Source organism: Berghia stephanieae, chromosome 3 (assembly GCF_034508935.2).
Source record: "Berghia stephanieae isolate SIO BIC M18660-M18661 chromosome 3, UCSD_Bste_1.3, whole genome shotgun sequence".
In the NCBI taxonomy this organism is placed as follows: Eukaryota; Metazoa; Mollusca; class Gastropoda; order Nudibranchia; family Aeolidiidae; genus Berghia; species Berghia stephanieae.
In genome coordinates, this window is record NC_088362.1 from 59204917 (window position 1) to 59214916 (window position 10000).

The following is a 10000-nucleotide window of genomic DNA, read 5'->3' on the forward strand; positions in this document are numbered from 1 at the left end:
ATAATAATAATAATAATAATAATAATAATAATAATAATAATAATAGTAATAATAATAATAATAATAATAATAATATTATGGTGATATTAATAATGTAAGATCATCTAAAGATTTCACTAATAGACTGGTTACTTCAATGTGTTACTTTAGTCACGTGAAGTTAAATCATTTTCTAAGATGTGTTTAGAACCTTTGCTTTCGTTAACGTGTAGCCTGATACTTCTTCTTTCAGCATATCGCGCATTTTGCAGGGTTGCCATAATGAATGCCACATCTCCATGCATCGATTCATAACATCATCCTCTTCGTCCAGGCCCAGTGCTTTCATATCGTCCTTTATACTATCCATCCATCTAGTCTCTGGGCGTCCTTTTTTCTCTTTCCCGCTAATTGTAAGTCCAATACTTTCCTTCCCACGTACTCCCTCTCTCGTCTCTTATAGCCTGACACAAGGACTTTATTTTGACCTCACTTTTGGGTTAGTTCAGCGTCTAGAGTTGTCGTAGCTTGTGCTTTTATCAAATAAATGATGACATGTAAGCAGTGGCGTATGGCTACATCTTCACACAGGAAGTCCCATTCAGTCTTGAAATTCTTCAGCGCAGTTGAGGACAGTCTCCAAACCTCCCGCCGATCTCGTCACAGGACAGTGCTGGACAAGGCTGCCGTATTCTGGAAAAACCCATATCTTAAAATTTGGCCTGAAAACTCCTTCAAATATATATCGTTTTAAATGAACCTCGTCTAAGCAAAAGTTTCAAACCTGGGACTTCGAGATTTTCCAGAGTACGGCAGATTAGAGCTCATAACAGAGTGTTTCTGTGTTGACCTCAAGGAATTTGCTAGAGGAACTTAAGATAGATGGTGCAACTGATACCATTTAGTGGTGGATAGCGTCGATTAAAGAGGCTCCATAATGGTGAGGTCTTGGGTTCAACTCCCCGCAAAACGTTTTATTCTCTATTCTTCTTCTGCCAATTCTCTACTCACTTCAGTTCTTGTTATTGAATACACGATTTTCACTCAATCAAAATATCTTCAAGACGTGAAAAAAATGGACAAAATGTTAGGAGTTATACCCGGATGTTTATCAATAACAAACATGTTCTAGCATAAAATCTCGTTTTTAAAATTTGGCCAGAAAACACGACCTTGAAACATCGATCGATTTAAACAACCCATGTCATGGAAAAAAAATATAATCACAAATCTCGAACTTTGTGACGTCTTATTTAAAGTTCCAGGTTTTGAAAGATTTTTGTGCGGCTATGTGATCTAGTGGTATGACACTCGCTTTCGGATCGGAAGGTCATGGGTTCGAGCCTCGCGCTCGGCGCATAGTTGAGTCCTGGGAAAAGACTCTTTACTCACATTATCTCACCGTACTCAGGTGTAAAATGAGTACCTTGCCGTTTACAGCGTTGTCTTTGTCCGAAAAATTGTAATATCACCTAACAGGCGTCATGTCCCGTCCTACATGTTAAATGTTGCTGTTGACCAGGGACTCCCTGTAAAGCGCTTTGAGCACATTTAGTCGATATTGCGTTATATAAAAGCTTAATTATTTTTTTTTGTTTCGATGAGGGTCACTTAAATCGATCGATATTTGAAGGACGAATGTTATGGCCAAATTGTTAAATACATGTTTTTTTTTCCAGAACTGATGAACCTCCATAAAGAAAGTGACATAAACATAATATCATTTATTGCAATCCATCCTCCACATCCACAGGTAATCCGTATGTGATATCTTAACGACGTTTTTGGCGCATACCATTCTCGATCTAAATGACATGATTCCAGTTGTTTTTGTATCCCTATGGACGTGAATACAAAAACACATACAGAAGAATGTTTTGTTTATTTTTGTTTTTCCGTTTTATCTTGCATTTTTTAAAGCCTACGACTGTAATTCAATTTTTACACGATGTACTCCAGTTGATAAAGATAGCAAGGATATGGAACTGAAGTTAATCTAAATATAAAATAGAAGTAAGATAATATGCTTTACAGAAGAACAAAATATTATAATAAATGAAAAATAAATCACTGAAGAGGATGGGGAGAGGGGGGGGGGGTATGGTAGCAATTCTGATAAGCGAACGCAATTATGGGCTTTATTTACATTTGTTGTAGTTGACAATATTTGTTGTCGGTTAGAGAGTGTTCCCTTTGCAACTATGAGGCCATAATTAGTTGGGTTGTCAGACCTTCAAATAAGTACACTTTGGTAACAGACAAAAGACACTCAAATTTGCCTTATAAATATACTGATAAATATTGAATTCTAAGCTTCAATTTATTAGACGAAGACAGACTCTGTGGACGTTTCGGGTTTCCCCTTTATCAACAAAGCACGATAAATGAAACACTAAGGACGAATGAGATATGAGTGAATCATTCGTCCTTAGTGTTTCAATCGCCGTGCTTTGTTGATAAATGGGAAACCCGAAACGTCTACATTCTCTGTCCTCGTCTTATAAATTGAAGCTTACAATTCAATACTCATCTTGATTATTTTTCCTTCGAGCTTCAAGCAGCAACATATTCATTATAAAAACAATAAACAATCATAAAGCGGGAACATGTTTAAATCAATGCCCAGAATAACACAAATTTCATGCAAACAAAACAATAATTGATAAACAAGAAATTTCCTCACATAGCAAATCATAAAAATTGAAACAAATGTTTAAAAAAGATTTACAACATCGATTTGTTAACAAGGATAAAAAGACTATTAATTATTGGGGTAGTTTTGTGGCGAATGTTACGAAAACGACATTTTGACACCAACTTATGGAACTAAATAGGAAAAAAGGTTAAATTTTTATTATTTGTGGATGATAATAGATACTGGCCTTTAACCTGTTAGATAAATAACAGTTTTTTAAATCCCTTTATATTCATCCCATTGGGGAAACTTGTCTGAAGGGAATACAGGAATAACCCGGGTGTCAACCTCAGTGCAGTGCCGCAAAATGATCTAGGGTGAGGTGAATTGCTCAAGGCCACTCTTATCTACACCTTCCAGTAAATCTGTAATGTTTCAACTTGTTAATACGAACGAAAGGTGAACATGGAGAGACTTCGGATTTGAACAATACAGACAATGGACGTTTCGGGCACAAACCCTTCGTCAGCACAACAATAACCAAATGAACGTGGAAAACAAATAAATTAAAATTGAGTAGAACTTGTATCGTGTGTACTCAATGGTGGTAGGAGTGATAAGGGCAAGTCAGCGTGTGAGAGCGACGGAAATACTTTCTGAAATCCCCTTATCATTCCAATCACACCCCTAGGACTCCCTACCCACTAGCCCACTCACGCCAACATTTCATTCACACTCCAACCACCATAAAATACAGACGATACAAGTTCTACTGCATTGCACTTTATTTGTTTTACACGTTCATTTGTTTATTGTTGTGCTGACGAAGGGGTTGTACCCGAAACGTTCATTGTCTGTATTGTTCCCATCCAAAGCCTCTCCATTATCATCACTCTTTCTTTAGTATTTTCACGATCCCAGGCTTCAGGTATCCCCCACCGCTCTCTGTTTTTCACTTTTCACTTTACCATATTTGAACTTTTAATAAAAAAAACAACTTATTTAATCGAAACTTTCTCAATTTCTTTTTTTAAATTTAGCAGATCTGCCCGAGTTTTTCTAGACAAACTGCCTTTAGTGGATTTTAGAGGAGCTCTTATCCTCATAATATGCCTCGAGTTAACGTCGCTAATTGTCTCCTTGGGCAAAGCATCTGATCTGAGAATAGCACATTTAATTGCAGCGGACAATTCAGAAATTCGAGAGATTATTTTAAGTCCTTTTAGGCAGCTTAAAAAACATTTTCTGAGTTACAGCGGTATCGAGACATTTGATTTGTAAAGAAATAAAATTTCTACAAGACATTTCTTTTCAGTCTAAATATAGAACACTACCGAGATGAAAGTACTATTTTGGCAACGGGTATTATATATATATATATATATATATATATATATATATATATATATATATATATATTAGCTTTGGGCTTTTTTCTATATTGCGCAATATCCACTTAAAGGTGAGTACGGTGAGAGAATGTTAGTAAAGGGCCTTCTCCAAGATCTCAGCAATGCGCCTCTAAGAGCAGGACTCAAACCCAGGACCATCTGATCCGAAGGCGAGTGTCATACCACTAGACCACATAGGCATGTCATGTGATGGGGAAAAAAGAAACAAAGTATTACTGTGACATGCCCTTTTCGACAGACAGATGTAGAGGTAGGATCTTTACAATTGATGAATCCAAAGAGTGTTGTAATAATAATAATAATAATAATAATAATAATAATAATAATAATAATAATAATAATAATAATAAATACAATAATAATAATAATAATAACAATAATAATAATAATAATAATAATAATAATAATAATAATAATAATAATAATAATAATAATAATAATAATAATAATAATAATAATAATAATAATAATAAATACACAAATAATCATAAATTCAATAATGATGATGATCATCATCATCATAATAGTAACAATTTAGGAGAATGAGAATGACTAGTGGGATGAATAAGAGGTAAAAGAAAGTCAATTTAAAACATGACGTCAGCATGGTAGTGATCAATTTACAAATTCTATTCCTGAAAAAAAAACACCCACTCAGAACACAAACATGCAACAAAACTGCAGCGGTCTGGGAAAAAAACACGAATCTATAATTTTGGCCAGATATCTCACAATTTGAATATCGATGGACAAAATATAACTCACACATTGCCAAAAGCTCTCAAAACTTGAAAGTCATAAGTTTGTGAATTGTTTGTTTTTTTACAACAGGGGAGTCATTTTTATCGATAAATATTTGAAGGACGAGTTTTCTGGCCAACATATTAATAATGACATTTTTCAAAGTGCGCCAGAATAGTAGATTTCATGATTATTTTTTAAAATAATAAAATAAAATAAATGGAATGAAACCAAAACAAAAGCATCTAAAACGCATGAACTCAGCATAAATGAAAGCATAATATTTCAACAACAAAAAATAATAAGATTATCACACATGAAGGCATCGTATCAGTATTCATAACTCAAAGTTTAAAAAAAAAATAATAACATCCATGCAAACTCAAGAACACAGGTTAACTCAAAAGGAGGGGAATGTTCTGGAACTGGAATCAAAATACTGTCCATCACGAGTAGGAACTCAAACCACGACAATAATAAAACAATGTTTGACTCCGTGAGTCTGTGTGACACACGATAAGAAAAAACAACCATGTCTACGACTACGTAGAATAGTAGAATTACGAAATTTAGGCTTTCAAATTTAAAAAAATTAAGGAGCAGGCACTGGAAAAAGATAAAGATCTGAATAAGTTTGTATGAAAGGTGCCAAACGAGGTCGACTGATTTTTTGGGATGTTTTTTTTTTCTTGTATTTTTCTCTCTTGTTTTGTCTGGCACTTTTTTAATACAAACTTGTTCAGAAATTTAGGCTCCAATTTTCGAACCTAATGAGCATCTCTCAAAGTCAAAAATGATGGTTGATGACAGACGACTACATCATTTTAAGGATTTATGTTATTTATTCCTTGTGAAAGTATATTGTTGCTAAATGAAGTTAGCTATAGCGATTACATTTTTTTCTCCTAAAAACTAATAATCTTTAAATTTTAAAGTTGTCAGGTCTGCGTGATCAAGTATGAAAGGTGTGAGACAAAGCAGGAAAGAAAAATACAAGAAAAATAAAACTATCCCAGAAATCGAACCTCAGACCTTCTGATTACCAGTCAGACGTGCTACAATTACGTTTAACGGTAGCACGTATGGTAATCAGAAAACCTGAGGTTCGATCCCCAGACGAGGTCGACTGATTTTTTCAGATGGCTTTTTTTTTCTAGTATTTTTCTTTCTTGTTTCTCTGGCAACTTTCATACACACTTGTTCAGTTCTTTATCTTACATCGGTGCCTGCTCCTTAATTTCTTAATTTGATATCAGCGAAAATCGTTTGGTAAGAATGGTTGATGACAAAAATGTGATTGCATTTTAAATTTAGGACACGCTATTTATTTGACGGTTTATTTTAATGAGAGTATTTCATTTGATGATCATGAAATTAAGCAATGTTTTGTTGTATTTTTCTTATCGAATATCACTCTACTTAGGAGTAAACAGGTACTTACGCTGCATTGGACATACGAGGTCTGTGGGATTTGGAATAAGTTGTACAAAGGCATGATAAACAATAATGGAATACAATCGAGAACCATTGTTATAATATTAATACATAATAATACATAATACATGAGTATAAATAAATCAAGAAAAATTAGTAGATACTTTCTAATACAATTATATCAATAAACCATAAGTGTAATTTTGACTGTCTGTTAACCTCCTATCAACTAACTTATCTTGCTCAATAGTTTAATAATTGGTAGTTTTAATTTTTTTTTTAAACTTACATTTCTTTTTTCTGTAATATCACACTCCGCGTTATCTTTCGATTTCACTCTCTCACTCTCTCTCTCTCTCTCTCTCTCTCTCTCTTTTTTTTTTTTCTCTCTCTCTCTCCCTCTCTCTCTCACCTCTCTCCCTCTCTCTCCTCTCTTGCTTTCTATTTTGTCTTTCTTCACCTCTCTCTCTCTCCCGCTCTCTCTCCCCTCAGTCTCCCCTCTCTCCCTCTCCCCTCTCTCTCTCTCTCTCTCTCTCTCTCTCTCTCTCTCTCTTGCTTTCTATTTTGTCTTTCTTCACCTCTCTCTCTCCAATTGCTTTCACTCTTCCCTTTTCTTTATATCACCCCTATACCTTTATCTGACAAACACACACACACAACCTCTTGGTTCAAGCTAAGAAATATAGATGCACACACACACACACACACACACACACACACTATATATATATATATATATATATATATATATAATCGGTAATGAAGAGGTCTGAGGTTCCATCCCAAATCGTGGCAGACTGAATTTTGGGGATTGTCGTTTTTTTTTTTTCATGTATTTTTCTCATTGATTTGTCTAGCACTATTTCATATGACACACTTTTTCATATTATTATCATATCTACACCCTTTCTGCCTTTCGGAAAGGCACAAGGCAAACCAAGGAAGTCCTGGATAGGAAATGAGGAGGCAACAACTGGCAAAAAGATAGACTGCTCGGAAATGGCCTTTGAGCGTAATTAATGATGTTCCATGACATTCAACCTCTGTAGATATAAATTCCCTTTATTCATCCCCAAGGGGAGATTTGTCTTTAGGGTCTAATCCATGGGAAGACTGAAATAACCCAGTGAAGGGCCGAAAAGTGAGCTAGGGCGACGTGACTTGCTCAAGGCCACACAACGAGGCGGGTAGTCGAACCCGGTACCTTTTGGGTACGAAACAAAGACCTAACCGCTGAGCCACGCTGCTGTAGGGAGACAGATCTAGGATGATGTGTGATCATACACCAGTGCCTGCTCCCTAATGTGTCAATTTCATATCACTACTCAAAGTCCTTCAGAGCCATTCGGCTCTCCTGAGTTTATCCCGGTTTCTATAGCGTGAAACGGACAATATCAATTGCTTCCTATTCTTTGGATAGGACGCTAGTCTATCGCAAAGTACCTTCCGCCAAATTTAGCAGACTCAGCTACCCATTCTCTGCTGGGTGGACAGAGGGGGTCAGAAAAAAAATATATCTCGACTGCACACGGGATCGATCACGGTCCCTTTGCGTGTAAAGCGAGTGCTCTACCAAGTGAGCTATCAACACCCCCCATATCACTACTTAATATGACTATAATATTGTCTGGAATCCCCATCGATTGAACACAACACAACAACTCCCGTCATGATCCTTTCTAAGCCTATTTGTTGTTTAACTCTTACACGGCGAGATAAAAATTTATTGATGTTATGCGTTTAAGTAAAATACTCATAACATCCGCCAGACAGATTAAACGCACCAACACGTACACACAAATACACACAGACACACGCACACACAAAGACAAAAACTACATGTAGCTGTTAATGTTTGTACTCTGATTGATATAATATAGTGAAAACGAATCACTTACAGGCGAGGGTGGGGGGAGGGGGTTGGTAAAAGGTTTATCGACTTCACTTGCATGTAAAGTGAGTGCTATACCATCTGAGCTATCTTACCAAGTGGGTATGTGCGGCTATGTGGTCAAGTGGTATGACACTCGCTTTCGGATCGGAATGTCCTGGGTTCGAGCCTCGCGCTCGGCGCATAGTTGAACCCGTGGAAAAGGCTTTTTACTCACATTCCCTCACCGTACTCAGGTGTAAAACGAGTATGTACCTGGCCGTTAAAAGCGTTGTCTTTGTCCAAAAAAAAAATTGTTATCTCGCCTAACAGGCGTGATGTCCCGTTCTAAATGTTACGTGTTGCTGTCGGCCAGGGACCCCTTGTAAAGCGCTTGGAGCACGTTTCGTGGATATTGCCCTATATAAAAGCTCAAGTTAAAGTTAATAAAAGCGATTCGACATGAGAAGCAATGAAAGTCGAGTCCCATCGCTGCTAATGTTATCTTGAGGAGAACGTAATTCATGATGCAATGGTCGTCGTGTCTAATAAGATCCCGTCTGTACGGGGTTAACAAAAGCCGCCAATGTGACAGAATAATACCTAAGAAAATGAAACAAAACAAACGTTTACAGGGAATTGTAAACGGGAGAAAATGATAGAAACATATAGAGATAAAGCAAGAGAGAGAAAAAGAGAGAGAGAGAGGGGGGGGGGTGGAAGAGAGTGGGAGAGAGAGAGAGATTGAGGGGGTGGGATGGGGTCTAATAATCTAGAGAGGTTTTCGTCTGTATTTATCGCAGTCAATTCAGAACTGACACCATTTTGTTAAACATTACTTAAAAATTGCGTGTGTGTAGTGATTAAGGTCATTGATTTGTTGGAAAAACAAACCCCCAAAAACTAAACCAAATTGTTAGTATCTTATTCAAATCCTATTAGTAATGAAAAGAAACCCACCTAAAATGTACACAGACGTGTAATTTTGACACACCGTCATTCAACATCGGTGTTTTTCAGTTATAACATGGGGAAATCACTCTTGTATGACAAGTGTGTTAAACTTGTTTCAATATATTCCGTCATAATAATGCCAAACCTATATATATATGCAATCCATCAAAAGGATCAGCCGATACACATTGTAGTCCATATTTTTGTATGTAGTAAATAGTCCTGCAGAGCCATTCGGCGCATAGAGCCAGGTTTTATCCAAGTTTCTATAGCGATTGATTGCACCCTTTGGATAGGACGCTGGTCTATCGCAAAGTACTTCCTGTCAGATCTTTGCTTTGTGGACAGACTGAGTAATAAAAAAAAAAATGGCGACTATACCCAACATTACTCTTGTCCCTTTACTTATGAAGCGAATGCTCTATTAACTGAACTAATGGTAATATCTAAAAATAAAGGTTTAAAGGTATATAAAGATAACATTTTATAAAGGTACATTATGTTAAAGGAATATAAAGGTATAAAGGTTATATTATAAATGTATAACGGTAATGTTTTCTTTTTAAAATATACTTATAAAGATGGGCAGGCTTGAAATATGAAAAATGTGTAGTTTTCAGGGGTAATATCACAGTAGACATTATAACTGTCTTTAAAATTCATCAGTCTGTCCTGATAAGGGAACATTAAGAAGCTCATAACATTGCCATCCGGGAGTCTCTGTGTAACCATGAACATTTATAGTCTGGAAAATACAGTTAAGTGAGAATTACTCATAAACGTGGATGGCAAAAAAACAATAACAAAGACCCGAGTGACGTAAACTTCATTCGATCTATAGCTCTGGGCCCAGAACTTCGTTTTCAAGAGGTTTTATTGAATTAGAAACCTTTTAAAAGTTCTCCGAATGGAGTCGAAAATCCGTCGTTCTACGGAATTTTCGTAGTAGTACGCAGGTCTGCAATTGGCAATAGA

General features: G+C 36.2%; 1 protein-coding gene across 1 annotated transcript in view; it reads right to left on the bottom strand.

Moving 5' to 3' along the window:
- LOC144968091 (uncharacterized) overlaps positions 1–10000 on the bottom strand; it is a 264931-nt gene that overhangs the window by 23028 nt on the left and 231903 nt on the right. The gene's annotated exons all lie outside the window — the stretch shown is intronic.